Here is a 16,532-nt window from a genome sequence, read left to right as displayed (position 1 = left end):
CCTGAAGAAGATCAATACTTTGATGGGTACAGTACCTCGTAAGCTATATTACCGTCTATCATCGTAATTATTTTTGTTAACATCTTCTTTTATGAATGTAGTGAGAGATATGAAATATCAAGTGAAGAACTAGATGAATTGCTAAGGCAAAACGTTGATAAATCTGCTGCAGAGAGGTATGCCTTGCTGGGGTGTCTATTTCAGATTTTGGTGTGTTTTCTTTGCTAATGATTGTTTCTTGTTTCGCAGGGAGAACAAAGCTGACCTGCGATCGACAGAAGGTCGCTATGTCTCCTCTGAAACGTAACATGCTTTATTTAATAAAATCTTGTTATCATGATTCGGGTGTATTTTGTGGAACCATTTGGGTGTATCTTGTTGATCAAGTTGGGTGTATGTTGTTTATTAAGTTGGGATATTTCGTTTGTTGTGTTGGGTGTATATTGTCCATTCAGTTGGTTGTATCTTGTGCATTCATTTGGGTGTATTTTATACCTGTCTCTTATTTTGTCTGAATAATATGAAATCTATTTAGAATACCGGCTGTGAACTTGGGAAGTGATGATCCTTCCTCTCAAGGACGCACAGAACAGAGTAGTGTAAACCAGCCATCACAGAGCATGTAATTTATCTTTTAAATAACCCTTACTTTTGTTCTTCTATTACCTTCTACTTCTAATTCTGTATATATTTTTTTTAGAAAAAAAAGCCCTTTATTATTTTATTCGAGAAAAAAAAGGCAGGAAAAAAAAAGCAAAAACTGCAAGTATGTAAGTTCTCAAAAAACAAACCCTGTCTTCTTTTTGAATTGTTCGGGTGTATTTTTTGACTTTCTTTGGGTGTATTTTAGGTTGAGTCTGACTGTTTCGAATATGATGGTTGTGAGGGAACAGACACCGTCGGATGCGCTTGTAATGTGAGTTTTTCAAGAATATTTCAACCTTATAACCTTATTATTTTCAAAGGCGTTGTTAACCTTTCATTTTTCTTCTTCTTTAGAGTCCCGATTCAAGTTTTTGTGCCGGTGTCCCAAACAACCAGTGTGCCGGAACTTCAAGAAACACCTGAGTCAGATTTTGAACCAACCCCTCTGCCTCAGATAGAAGGAACTACAGAAACGTAAGAAATAGTATTGGGTGTATATTGGGTTAAAGTTCGGGTGTATAGTTGGTAACAGTTTGGGTGTATATTGTTCCTGATTTGTTTTTTTTACGCCATGATTAATTTTGTGTAATTGTGCAGCACTCCTGAACCCCCCAACAACTTCAAGAAACCACACCCACGCTTCCCCCAGCTCCAACTAAAATGTAAGTTCATCAGACTAAAATCAATCTTTGCTTATCATCCATATATTCTTATTCTTATAATACGTTATACATGATGACGCAGTCATCCAGCCGCAGAAGACGTTGCTGCCCTTATGATGATGGCACGGACAGCATCCTATGTTCCTAAAACAGATCCAGTGCCATCATTCAGCCTTGCCTTGACTGATTCAAGCCAGGAGGGAGCATCAACGCAGGAGATAGAAAGGGAAAAATCTCCAGAAGCTGCAAATTTGCTAGAACAATTAGACAATTTGGTCCAAAAAATAGCAAGTAGTGCGGCGAAGGGAAAAAACAAAAGTCCAGAAATTCAAAGGGAGACTGGGGGAGAAAGTTCTGGGAAGTTTGAAACTCCTGAGGGAATAAATCAGATTACGGATGATATGAAACAAAAGTGCTACATCTGGGGGACGCGACTGAAGACAGACGCAAATGGCAATACTAACGAGTATGAGCACATGTGCACTCTGATTGCCCAAGATAAATACATTTTGATTAGAATGCACCTTGCATCCCTCCAGGCAAAAAGTTATATAGAATCTGAGGTAATATTAGAATAATATTAATGTTTTTACACCAAAGTCAACTGCAATGTTTATTAATGTAAAATTGATTTCGGCATATATTTCTAGATTGTATCTGCCATCTGCCTCATCCTAAACCAGAAAAATGAAAAAAGGTTTCAAGAACAAATATACTGTCTCCCCCCCCCCCGATATTGTGGTAAGTGTTACTTCTACGAACTTTGAGTGTATTTTCTGTATTGATTTGGGTGTATTTTTTACGTTCGATTGGGTTTAAGTTGTGTAGTCATTTGGGTGTATTTAAAGTATTGACTTGGGTGTATTTTCAGTATTTCATTTCTTGTTTCGCAATTGTTGCAGAACATGGCCCTTTCGGATCACCTAAACGGGGAATTCATATCACCGAAAACAAATAAAGAATTCAGGGTGGAAAACTACCCGAGTTTTATTCCCTTCATAGATGCAAAAAAATTAACTTCGCATCCATATGTAAGTTTTCATTTGCTAAATTTGTTAGTACGCTTCTTTACTTATATGCCAAATAAAATAACACACTGTTGAAATGTGGCAATCCTTCAGATTTTTGCACATGTTTGCTACTCGGGCCATTGGTGGTTATGGCTGATAGATACAACAAAGCGGAGATGTCATATACTTGACCCGCTACATAAAAGAGCTCCAAGCGAAGAGAGAAAGCAGCTTAATAAATTCACTATAAGTTGCCTCTGTCTTCATTACTTTAATAGATAGGTCTATTTCGAAGGTTGTGTTTGGTGTATATTGTCCATTCAGTTGGGTGTATCTTGTGCATTCATTCGGGTGTATTACTGATTTATTTTGGTATTTAAGGGATATGTATTTTCAAAATTGATAACATATGCCGGCGGGGAACCTCTGAAGAAAGGCGAGAAGGAGAAGGAAATTAAAGCATCATATGTTAAAATATCAGGCCAAAAAACAAGGTATAAATTTGTGACTTTGAACATTAAACTTTCATAAATGAGATTTGTAATTTATTTTCTTCATTTTCAGCTGTGACTGCGCTATCTACGTTATGAAGTGGCTTGAGTTAATTGAGCCGGAAAACATTAAAAAGGGGAAGTATGAATGGGATAATTGGCCACAGGTAACTGTCTTTAGAACTATATAACTCTGTACTACTTTACTGAATTAATATTGCTGTTTAAACAGAATATACTTTTTAATTGTAGGAGGAGGTGGACCACTATAGAGTGGAGTATGCTTCGGGGATACTATTGAGTGAGATGAATAAAGAAAGAGATCAGGCAATTAGAGAGAGTAATGCTATAAGGCTGTCGAAGCCATCCTCTGTATTATTGAGTCCGTTTTGTCAGATAAATTCTGCTGATATAGAAACTGCGTAATCCAACTGCTGGGTAGTTTGTAAATTGAACAAATGCTGTAAATATTTGCCATTTATCAACAACTTCTATTCCATGTATATTTTTTTCCATAGTTAAATTATCTGTGCTGTTAAACTGTCTGTGCTGTATTCAAAAGCTGTATTACAGGTGGTAAATATATGAAGAAAAAATCAAGGCATATATAAACGCAAATTATAAACTGTTACACCCAACGCAAGTCTAATAATACACCCAAGATTGCATAAAATATACACCCAAACTGTCTGTACTGTATTCAAAATGTATGAATTACAAGTACTAAAATATGAAGAAAAACATCAAATCAAATATACACCCATAACCTGCGAATTTTTACAGCTTTTGTTCTATATGTATCTATATATGTATCTATATGTAAATTGTGAATTAACAAAAATACACCCAAAAGAACAGTGCTTTTACACCCATATTCTATAAAACTATACACCCAAAGAGTTATCCCCTGCTACTAGTACCCTGAACTGATTATTCATAATGTGTCCTTGATATTGGCTGGAATTTGAATGCACCGCTGATGCAGCATCAAACAGGTTTATCTGAATATAACACTCACACATTAGCTAAACTATTAACGAGAAAAATAAACTCAATCGCCACAAATTTAAAGAACATTACTTTTACCTCGCTTAAAACTTTCGTTTTCTTCTTCTTTGTAGCATTTGCAATCTGTTTGTCCAACTTTGAACCTAGCCTATTTTTCGGACGTCCTCTTGTTCGAATCCTTGGCGGGCTTTGAAGCTCGTTAACGGATTCCAAGTTGGCATCTTCGTGGGATAAAGAAGATGTCCCCTTCCTTTTGGCTTTTAATGATTCCATCTCAGCCATGACGTTATCATACGCATGGTGCAGAATTGCAGTCAGCTCCTTCGATTCGGATGCAAATTCGCAAATATTTTGCGAACGAAAAACCAATTGGTCGAACCTCTTGCTTCTTGGCTCCATCAGTGGCTCGTCGTGGCTGCTCTTAATGTGTGTGTGTCGCCTCTTTACCTTCTTGCTCCATCATTCCAGTATATATCTAGGTGACACTTGGCTTACTTGTTCGAAGCTTAACACGCTTAGTGCGTGACGGCACAGTATCCCTCTCGACTTGAATAATAAGCATTGGCATTTTACCTCGGCTGCAACTGAGTCATAAGTAACCACGAACTTGTTGAATATTGAGCTGGAAACTTGTTCTCCAACTTCGTATACTGAATAGCCTAGAGCGAAATTCTTTAATTTGGTGATGCAATTCGCCTTTCCTCTGAATTGCGCTTGGACTTCCCTATACTTTGCATGAGTGTACGCATCTTGAAACTGAGCTTCAATGGAGGATTTGGTTGCACACGGTATGACCGTATGAAAATCTGCAGCATCTGATTCTTTTTCTGCTTGCTCCCTGCTTCCGAGGCAATTATCATATTGTTTGACGAACTGAATAAGCGAGCTGTTCTGGGTGATAAACTTGTTAAAAAATGAATGCATGCTCTCGCTCCTTTGTGTGCTTCTCATCCCTGCCCAAAAGTGGTGATCCAGATAGATAGGAACCCATATATGATGGTCTTCATACAGATCTGCAGAATACACCCAAACACAGACTGTGAATACACCCGATAAACACATGCAATTTACACCTCTGCTGCAGATTTTAAAAAAATATTACCTGAAAGCCACTTGTTGTCCGCAAGACCAAAATTCAGTAGAAAATCATTCTAATTCCTATCGAATGAGTCTTTGCTATGAGAGTTCCAAACAACTTGACTCATTTCTTGTTCAATATCGGCATGTCCCTTGTACCCGTTTAATTTGCTTGGAATCTTCTTCATGATGTGCCAAATACACCAACGGTGAATTGTTGTTGGCATACAGGCCTCTAAAGCCCTTTTCATTGATGCGCACTGATCAGTGAGAAACCCTTTCGGAGTGTTTCCTCCTATGCAACGAAGCCAGCATTGAAATAACCATTTGAATGATTCAATTTCTTCGTTCTTCATCAAAGAGCATCCGAGAAATGTTGACTGACCGTGGTGATTCACCCCGACAAAAGAACCACAGACCAAATTATACCTGAAACAAATTACCATAGTGCAGAATGCAAACTCATTAGGTACACCCCAACAAATGCTTCGTATACACCCAAAGAAACAGCCAATATACACCTCTGCTGCGGATTCATAAAAATACATTAATTTAGCATCATAAACAGGGGCAGTTTGTTACCTGTTTGTATTGTAGGTGGTGTCGAATGAAATGACGTCTCCGAAATACTCAAAGGCAGCTCTGCTTCTTGCATCGGCACAAAAAGCCAGCTTAATCGATTGATCCTCCTCGAGTTCGAGCTCAAAAAAGAAATTTTGGATTCTTCTCTTTCATCCTTAACAAATATTTCCCGAATTCCTTTGCATCTTCTTGTTCGGAAACATTTCGCACTTCCCTGGTAATGTAATTCCTCACATCCTTTTCGATAAATTTTAACTCGCGGTGACCCCCGGCAGCCGCAACAAATGATTGGTAGGTTTTTCTTGGTCTGATACCGGCCTCCTCATTATTCTCTATTGTACGACGAATGGACATGCTTAGTTCCCTGTGCTGTTTGAGCATCTCTGCTTTACTTGGACAGCAGGGGTGTGAATGATCCAGCACAACCTTTGAAATGATCCAAGCACCGACATCCTTCAATGTGTGTATATAAATTCTTGCAGGACAGTTTAGACCGGCTGTCGGATTGGTCTTCTCGGTCGGATATATTTTAGATTTCCATTTTCCCTCTCTGCTACATGTAATCAGTTGATTCTTAATCATCAATTTTATTGATTAGTGTACCGGTTGTATTTGCTTCTCCTGATGGTTGGTCAAGTAACAAAAATGTTGTATTTTCCGGTACCTCATTATGGATTGTATTAGTTTTTTTTAGTGGGTATTCTTAATTCTATCATCTCTTGAAGCTATTTGTTATAGATCGAAAAATGAACTGAAATGACCCCTCCCCACGAATTCTTTCGAATTGTGAGGCACATTAAAAAAATGGAATATATAAGCCCCCAAATAAAAATAAAGAAAACTAAGACATTATAGGGAGGGAGGGGTCAAACTTTTTTTTCTATTGGAAAAATCTTCTATACTTAATATTTATATCATCTTATATTTATATATAGGGAGGGTATATTGTTATGGTATATTGTAAAACTTAAAAACAAATCTCAAAATAGAAATTGAATTCAACTTTCAAAATCTATCAATTTAATATAATTAAATTTATAGAATAAAATCACAAAATAAAAAAATAGTAATAGAAAAATGAATTTGAATATTCAATAGGAGTAATATATTCAGATTTATAGATTTTATTAATCTATTAAATTTCGAATCTATTCGAAAACTGCGGTGACGATACTGTAGGGGAGGTCCTGTGGAAAAATAGCTCGGCGCCAGGATGATAAAAAGCTTAAGACCTCTCTTATTACTTTTTCAATACTCCAGCTTGGTAGTTTCCACCGCCTGTCCAGGGTTGAGCCCTGGGATTTGACGGCGAACTTAAAAAGCCACCTACAGACGCTTTACGCCCAATCATTCCGGATAATGCTTGCATCCTCTGTCTTACCGCGACTGCTGGCACAGAGTTAGCCGATGCTTATTCCCCGGATACCGTCATTGCTTCTTCTCCGGGAAAAGAAGTTCACGACCCGTAGGCCTTCTACCTCCACGCGGCATTGCTCCGTCAGGCTTTCGCCCATTGTGGAAAATTCTCCACTCCGTTTTCCTTCCTATTTGTGCACCGAACTCTTGTAGAGAAACCTGCAGCCTTGGCGTAGTTCCTGTAAAATTTTCCAGCATCTTCAAGGGTGGTAAAGGTCATTCCAACCTTCGGAACAAGCTCGTCATCAACAACCGAGAGAGGTTGCACAATACACGATGTCAAAAACTGTGAATACACCCATAGATATGATTCAAATACACCCAATCATGTCTAATATGATACACCTGAACCGCAACAACTTAACTAAAATGACAATAAAAGCCATAAACTGTAAATACACAGGCTGCAGAATACACCATGTCAAAAACTAAAAACACACCCAATCATGTCTGATATAATACACCTGAACAATAACAACTCAATTAAAATAACAAAAAACCAGTAAAGTGTAAATACATCTACACTTCTAGCAAAAATACACCCAAAAAAGACATGATCTACACCCGAGCGTCTGCTATAAATTCCAGATAATTAATCACAACTAATACATTGAATCGACAGATTCATGTTAACGTGTTAGTTTCACAGTCAATGTTCATCAATTTTTCAACTACACAATGCTATACAAATTACTGCAAGAAAATTCATACTAATCATATGTAAATCAAACCTCAGGAACTTCGTTAGATTCAAATTCATAATCCACCTCGCCAGGATTCAGCTGACAATCCGAGGTTGAATGATCCATTATCTTCAAAACGAGTTCAAACTTTGATTTCAGAAAACAACAAATCAAAATAGAAAATGAAGCTCGAGTTGCACAGAGAGAGGAAAGTAACATAAACGAAGAACATACCAGTAAGAAAAGGAGAGGAAAAGAACGATGGAGAAGAAGGAGGGAAGACGCGCGAGAAGAAGAACAACCAAATCTCAAAATAACGAAAAAGAAGAAGGAAACAAATCTTTTAAATTTGGTAGTTAGATATACGCGGGATCTTATATAGCGCGTGTATACAACGTATGTGGAGCAGCGCGTTTTTTTGTTTTATTGCTTAATGAACTTGTAAAGCATACAAGCCCTAATGGCTTGTATGCAGAGCTTTTCTGTTTTTTTATTTTGTGGTGAAATTAATCACATGAATAAGGAAAAAAAAACATACAATAGGGCATAAGAGTTTAATTTTTTTCACATATAGAAACTAACTCTCACTTTATTAAGAAAATCTTAAATAAAATCAAGTAAAAAGATAAATCAAAGTTGGTAGAGTGAAGTTAATATATGGTAAAAATTTAGGTACAGTCAGTTGAGAGCGATTAAATGATTTGACTTATTTGACTAAATTTTCATCAAACAATTCTCAATTATCAACTTATGTGAAGTTAGTTGCACCTAAATTTTCACCTTAATATATTTGAACGGAAGATATTACTCTTAGAAATGGAAATAACAATCACATATTCACACCGTCAGTAGAGAAAGCAACGTTCAAGAAAAGAAACAGATAACATCATTAGATATTTGAATAATTTTTAAACTAGGAGAAAGAGAGTTAGAGAGCAAAAAGAAAAGAGTTGAATAGAAACAACGCTTTGAAAAATTGAAATGATTAAAATATCTGATGCAATTTCCAATATCCAACTAAACAAAATTTGTTTTACATTGCAAGTCATTTTGGATCTTAACATACCAGCGAAAAGCTTAAATGAAATCAAGAGCGTCCTTGTCTCAGCTCTTGCATCACATGGGTAGTTGTCTGATGCACTTTTAGTATATGAGGAGATTAATAAAGTTAGATACAATTTAGAACCGAAAGTTGTTATAAGTCTTATCGTAAGGTTCTGAATACACAATATTGCTATATCTTTCTTCAGTTCTTTAATTGGCTAAGGATTCGATGGTCTCAAAACGTTTGGACCATTAGATGGTCTCATAACAAAATATGTTTTTAAAATTTTTTTAATAACTGCTAAATAGTCTTTTTCTAATTTTAATTACAAATTAACTCCATATATTTTATTTAATTATAAAAATTATTTTTTATTTTATAAATTACTATTTTATCATTCATCTATTATGTTTATTAACAATCAAAATAAAAAACAATAACGAATTAGATCTTACATTGATTGTAATAAACTTTTTGGTCATTTCAATTGATTAAAAGTTTATATTTGATCCGTGACGTTCGTCTAGGACTGTGAAATCGTGTTTCTTTGAAAATCAATCGATTGGATTATCAGAACAATCGATTGAATTCCAGGTTTTCAGGACTATAGGTTATCACAAAACAATCTATTAAAAATTGCAAGGCAGCATGGTTTTCGTAAAAATCAATCGATTGGTCATATTAACCAATCGATTGAACGATGACTAAAATATGGGTTTTTTAAAATTCAATCGATTACTTATCCTACCCAATCGACTGAATGCTTCAAAACAACCTGAGGTCTCACAATTCAATAGATTGGTTGTGTTACCCAATCGATTGAAGTCATCAAAACAATATTGATTTGCCCAATTCAATCGATTGGTTGTGTTACCCAATCAATTGAAAGCTTCAAAGCAATATGGATTTGACCAATTCAATCGATTGGTTGTGTTACCTAATCGATTGAAAGCTTTTACAATTTTTCTCTATTTCTATGCACTATAGAAATATTTTAGTTTAAAAAACTCATATTTTTATGATAAAGTAATGTCATTTTCATTTATTATTTCAACAACAATGCCATACAAATTTTATGTCTTGTGAATTATATTTTATTTTATATAATTAATTTATGTAAAAAGATTCCATATCTTTTTATTTGTTTGCATTCTATTTTGTTCTTTTCATTTGTTCAAGATTTGACCTCTCTATTGAATCTTGACTAGAAAAAAAAATACCAAGCAATATATATCAAAGTATTTTAATGATCTGTTCATATATTGCTAAGATATATATGAAGTATATATATTACAAATTTTTAATCAATACTTCCTAGATTAACAATGGAAGCCCCATTTTCCAATCTTCCATTAGAGTGATAGGACTTTTAGACTTATCATCTTCAGATTTTACAGTTTCTTCAGGAGGCACACGATCCGTTATTTTCTCATTGTAAAGCTCTAATAACATTACTTTCATGTTGTGCTATGCATTATGAGCCTCCAATATATCGAACATATATTTCACAGCTCCGGAGATAACACCAGCATCACTCGGCAATTCGTCATTCTGCATGATGAAGAGCACAGAAGGATAATTGGATTTCAATACAAAACATTTGAGCAGACATAAAAAATAGTTAAAACAGGAGAATATTGAATATTTCTTACACCGCGATATCCCCTGCACCACCGGTATTTCCAGTTGGGGGTGTTTGATATGAATTTCTCAAAAAGGAGGAACATTTCAAGCAACGAATTCCCTGTCAAAAATAAGAACATTCATTCCCAGCGAATACATGATTTCAAAAAGGTAAGTCAAGAGACATTATAACTACCTAGGCATCGAGTCATAAGCCTGCACCACTCTCTCATGATACATAAAGAGATTGATACACGATTCTAATGGTAGGATTGAATAATTGGTGATAGATTATTCACCAATTTATAATGTTAAGATTAAAGAAAAGATAAAATTAGAGTATCTAAGTCAAAATAAAGTTTTAAAAATTGAAGATAGAATTTTAAAGTTAAGATAGATGAATAATAAGATAATAATTTATAAAAACGATAAGAAAATTGAAAATTGCATAGTGCACAATTCAATCGATTGGGCAACACAACCAATCGATTGAATTGGGTAAATCCATATTACTTTGATGACTACAATCGATTGAGTAACACAACCAATCGATTGAATTGTGAGACCTCAAGTTGCTTTGGAGCATTCAATCGATTGGGTAGTATAAGAAATCGATTGAATTTTAAAAAACCAACATTTTAGTCATCGTTCAATCGATTGGGTAATATAACCAATCGATTGATTTTTGCAAAACCATGCTGCCTTGCAATTTTTAATCCCAATCGATTGAGTTATGAGAAACTTGAAATTCAATCAATTGTTTTGATAATCCAACGATTGATTTTCAAATTAACACGATTTCACAGACGAACGTCACGGAACAAATAGGATCGGAATGGCCAAAAAGTTTATTACAATCAATGGAAGATCTAATTCGTTATTGTTTTTTATTTTGATTGTTAATAAATATAATAGATGAATGATAAAATAATAATTTATAAAATAAAAAATAGTTTTTATAATTAAATAAAATATATGGGGTTAATTTGTAATTAAAATTAAAAAAAATATTTAGTAGTTGTTAAAAAAACTTAAAAAATATGTTTTGTTATGAACCATTTAATGATCCAAACGTTTTGGGACAATCAAATTCAGTGACAAGTAATTTAGGGACATATTAGGAAGAGTTCACCAAATTCAAAGGAGAGTTGGATGGGATGTTTATGCTACTTACAGAATTGAGTGATCTAGACTATTGGGTTGATGGCTGCTTCAGAGTTATCATATATTGTGTTCACAACAAGCATCTAAGGTTTAATTTATTTTCCCTTCGGTATCTATTTGATTTCTCATTCATTTTGTAATTAAATTGCAATGTGTAAGGCGCTTATATTTATACGTGACCGCATTTTGCATCAGTTCTGCTATTGACTTGTTCAAGAAACTCAAGGATAAGTTTGAAAGTGATGAACTATTATTGGAAGTTCTCTTTTGATGAAGTGAGTTCTTGTTCCCTCCCAACATAATTTGTATAAGGTTGCTTTCAATATTTGAAAAATGGATCCATTGGCTATTAATTCAATTCTTAAAAGGTTGAAACTCTTTTTGGCTACCCTGTGATGGATCATGGCAGTATTGTAAAATGAGGGGTTTGGTCCTAAACCTCGTCTTGACAATTGCTCTTTTTGGAGCCAGTCACATCAAATTTGTTCATGTATATATAGGTGTTTGCTGCAATTGCAACATCCGAGTCCTCGAATTTGCAGATTGGTTTAGACTTGCTTTGGGCAGTCAAGAACTAGCTTGGTCTCGTGCCTTCTCGGCAATGTCTTGATATTCTTCTAAGTGCCTGCACCAATGCTGGAGATTTGAGTAATGCTCGTTTGATTTGGAGAGAATATGAGGTTGCTGGATTTCCATACAATGTGCTAAGTTATTTGAGGTACGTTTTTTTTTTAAGTTTCCAGTGCTATAACTCCATCTGCTTCATTGCTGGGGCTATTAACGACTAAACGACTTCTGTGGTTGTAGGATGTATCAAGCACTTTTGGCATCGGGAGATTATAGATCTGCTAACTTTATGCTAAGTAAAATTCCGAAAGATGACAGCGAGGTATCTGCTATCATCAAAGCCTGTCAAGAAACAAACTCTGGTCTTTCCTCTGTGGCAAAGAAGAAAAAGAAAGTAACAAAAAAGAAATAAAAACGAGAGGCTTGAGTTCTCTTTCTAAGATAATTTTTATGTATTGGTTAAGAAATGCTCGTCAGAAGGATGGTGCATTTCTTGTTAATTTAGTTACATCACATCATGTTGATATTGTCCATGCTTAGCTTGCGTCAGATTCAGAATGGTTTGATTGGGTTCTCATGTATCCCAAGTTTCCATGGTTAAACCAACCCCATATGATTACCTTTTCAGTTTCAGCTTGAAAAGGTGGTTACTGCGCTACAAGGGATGAAAGCTTAACATCCATGACCATGTCTTACACATAGTTGGAACTCTGATCCCCCATTATAGTTGAAGTTCTGTTTTTCATCTAAAGAAAGAAGATGAAAGCTGAAGGCACCTTATTTTCCCAACTATCACCACTTTAGACTCTAGATCACTCATAATTCTTTAATACCTTCTGGCGACGGAATGTTCAATACAGTTCTCAGTTGACGGTTTCCATTATCACTGCTTGAAGGAATATTTTCTCCAGAACTTAAGAATGAGCCATTCTCTCCTGCTATGTGCTTCTCAGCATCCACGCAATCTATCTGAACACTCTCCCAGCGTGAGGTGGGCGAAATAACAATAACACCACCAAAGGTTCTATGAGTGGCACTAATGAGCAAATCATTTCCAACAAACTACACTAGAGGCATTCCCTCCAATTGTTTACTTTTTCCGACCACTGCTATTTTCTCACTAACTCTCCCAAAATACACGTAAAGATCTAAGACAAAAAATAATTGTTCAACAAAACAATTGGACAGAAACTGTGGCTCAACGGCGGCAGAAGCATCCCCTAGGTCCAACCGCGACGACGCCTTTCTCTCTGCTCGCGTTCTCATTTTCCCTCTCCTCAGCAGCATCGACAACGGCAGCAGCCCCTCGCCGGCGTCATCCTCCTCTCTTTCCTTTTCTTCATCCCACCTCTTTATTCCTCCTTAGTCCTTTCGATCCTCTTTCTCTCTTCTGTTTTGTCTTCTGTGCTCGGGGTGGGGGTATATGTAAGAGAATGAGTGGTACGGGGTTTAATTTGGGAAAATGGGGTTAGGGTTTGGTTTGGAAAAAAGAGGAGTAAAGGTATTTTAAGGATTTTACAATTTTGTTGTTGTTGTTATTGTTATTATTGTTAATGTAAAAGAGTTAATGTTATAATACTCTCCTAATGTTTGGAGTTTTAAAACTTTTTTATATTATTAATATTGTAATGTGTATTGGTACAATTTTTTAATAAGTATTCTATTAATAGAGTTTTTATTATATATTGATAACATTATCAAATAATTAATGCCAATAAATTATATTTTTTTAAAAACTTAATATTTAAAAAATTAACATTTTTTTAATCAAATTAGTCCCGGAAAGATAAACTGTTAGTCAAATTAGTCCTTCCGTCAATTGGATAATGACGTGTCACGTTAAGTGCCACGTGACATGATGACGCGACAGGTCAGTGACACGTGGCATGCCATGTGGCACTTGACATGTAAAAAGTTTTTTATTAGTCAAAATAGTCATTGAAAGTCTAGAGCAAATCATTTTCATCCCTCAAATTTTAAAAATTAATCAAACTAGTCCTTATATAATTTTTTTATAATATTAAATTTATAATATTTTTTATACTACTAATTTTAATATTATTTTTTAAACCTTAATAAACAAAATTCTCTTTACATAAAATAATAAAAATAATTAAATTTTTATAAAGTTATTTTGTCATTTGTATTTTAAAATTTTACATTTTTAAATTATAATTTTTTATGTGAATTTTTTTATTTAAATGAGTTTATCAAATTATTGTTGATTATATATTTAAAAATTTAATATTTTAAATTTTACTAAATAATATAGTAATTATTTTAAATTTTAAATTATAATTTTTATTATTATTTAATTTATATAGTAAAACTCAATAATTAAAAACTGGTTTATGGAATCACTTTTTGAATCTTAATATTCTAATATAACTTTTTAAATATTTCATTTAAAACAAAAGGAATTTTATTTTAATACGAAGCATATCTATTTAAATAATGTACTAGTGCGGAGTAGCCTGTGTTATGCATAGGTATAATATTTCCTATTTTATTTTATCTCATTGATTTGTGAAATTAAAAAAAATTATATAATCTATCTCAAACATATATGAAACACAAAAAAAATTATTTTGAGAAGAATTAAAGGAGAGAGATAATTTTATTGAAAAAATTTTTAAGAAAAAAAGATACAATTATTAATGTTTTGTTTGTCGATCATATTTCTATTAAAATTAGTAGTATCAAAAATATTTCAAATATAATATTGTGAAAAAAATAAAAAAATGATATAAGGACTAGTTTGACTAATTTTTAAAATTTGAGGGATGAAAATGACTTACGTTTGGACTTTCAAGGACTATTTTAACTAATAAAAAATATTTTTACATGTCAAATGACACATGGCACACTGACATGTCACGTGGCATGCCACGTGTCATTGACCTGCCACGTGGCATGTCACGTCATCATGCCACGTGGTACTTAACGTGACACGTCATCATCCAATTGACGGAAGGACTAATTTGACTAACACTTTATCTTTCAGAGACTAATTTGATTAAAAAAATTATTCGAGGACGAAAATGAAGATCGCGTGATCTTTCAGGGACGAATTTGAACATTAACCCCTAACATAAAATTATACTTTTAAATAAAAACCATAAAATAATCATAAAATATTAATCTCCTATCTTTACTTATTAAGCAATGTTTTTTTTTTAAATTAGTGTTTTATTAGTATTAATTTTTTTATTGAAATAAAATAAAAAAGTACTTTTTTCATAATAATTTTTTTATTTTTATCTTTTATGATTTATTTTATTTTAGAATTTCATAAACTCATTACAGTACGATCTAGATCATACTGGTATATTTTTATTTAATCTAATTTTATTCACATAATTTAAAATCTTAAATTATAAAATTTTTAAATTAAAATTTAAATAAATATAATTTAATTAATAACTTAAGTTAATTTAATAAAAATAAATGTATTCATATTATTATATTTATATCATTAATTATATTTATTCGATTTAAAAAAATAACTATTTAAAATTGTTAATTATAAATTAAAAAATTAATATACTCATATTATTTTTAATACAATTATATTTATAATACTTTCTAATAATTTGGTGAATCAACCGCGTATAAAGTTTTTAATTATTTAATGAATCAATACTTCATATATTTTTATTTTTAAATTATTTTTTTTTGCAGTTAAAATTTTCATACCTCTTTTGCTTTAAATTAAAAAATTCTTTATATTTATTTTACCTCATAACTCTCTTTCTCAAATCTCACTTCTAACCAAATCTATCACCGCTCACTACCGTCACTAGTGTCTTATTCAACGTTACATCTCCTTTGTCATTTTCTATTCTTCTATTCGGATATGTTTCTAAATTATCTTCAATTTTTGGCCCTATTTTAATTGTTCTGATCTTCTATTTTTATTCTTATTTTAGTGTTTTAAATTAAAATTCAAAATTTTTCTTTCTAACTCATTTAATAATCTAATCCTAAAAGAACATCTTAATACTTAAATTTAATACTAAATAATACATTTGGTTTTATTAATTAAATTCAAATTCACATTCCCGTGTTTTAGTTAGCCAAGAAAAAAATTCAAATTCAATTTTTTTTAATTTAATAAAATAACTTTAAATATTTAAAGAGTAAAGTATTATTTTTGTCCTCAACATTTGAGATAAGTCTCAAAGTTGTTCCTAACGTTTAAATTATCATATTTAAGTCCCTAACGTTTTAAAATTGGCTCAATATCCTGCCGTTAGGGATTTGTTAACAGAATTGACGACGAGACAAAATTAAAATGATTTTAAAACGTTAGGAACATAAATAGGACAAAGTTTGTAAGTTTAACCTTAAAATAAACACTAAATAATGTTTTTGGATTTATTAAAACCAAATACAAATTTCTTCTTTTAAATTAATAAAATAGCCTTGATTGTATAACTAATATTTTTGTCATTTTAAAATGATCTAAAAGTGCATCGTAATCCTTTTAAAATTAAATTTGAATTTTAACATTATAATTTAATTAAACAACAATAATCTTAAAAGGATATTTTAGTTTT

General features: G+C 32.9%; 1 long non-coding RNA gene across 1 annotated transcript; it reads left to right on the top strand.

The window, feature by feature from the left end:
- Positions 1-11,882: 11,882 nt before the first annotated feature.
- On the top strand, positions 11,883-13,364 carry LOC112769950 (uncharacterized). Its single transcript, XR_003186565.3, has 2 exons — positions 11,883-12,124; positions 12,214-13,364. It is a non-coding gene; the product is annotated as an uncharacterized lncRNA (long non-coding RNA).
- Positions 13,365-16,532: the final 3,168 nt, after the last annotated feature.

Source organism: Arachis hypogaea, chromosome 3 (genome assembly GCF_003086295.3).
Source record: "Arachis hypogaea cultivar Tifrunner chromosome 3, arahy.Tifrunner.gnm2.J5K5, whole genome shotgun sequence".
In the NCBI taxonomy this organism is placed as follows: domain Eukaryota; kingdom Viridiplantae; phylum Streptophyta; class Magnoliopsida; order Fabales; family Fabaceae; genus Arachis; species Arachis hypogaea.
Note: the sequence above shows the minus strand (reverse complement) of the source record. Positions and strands in the feature narration are given on the sequence as shown.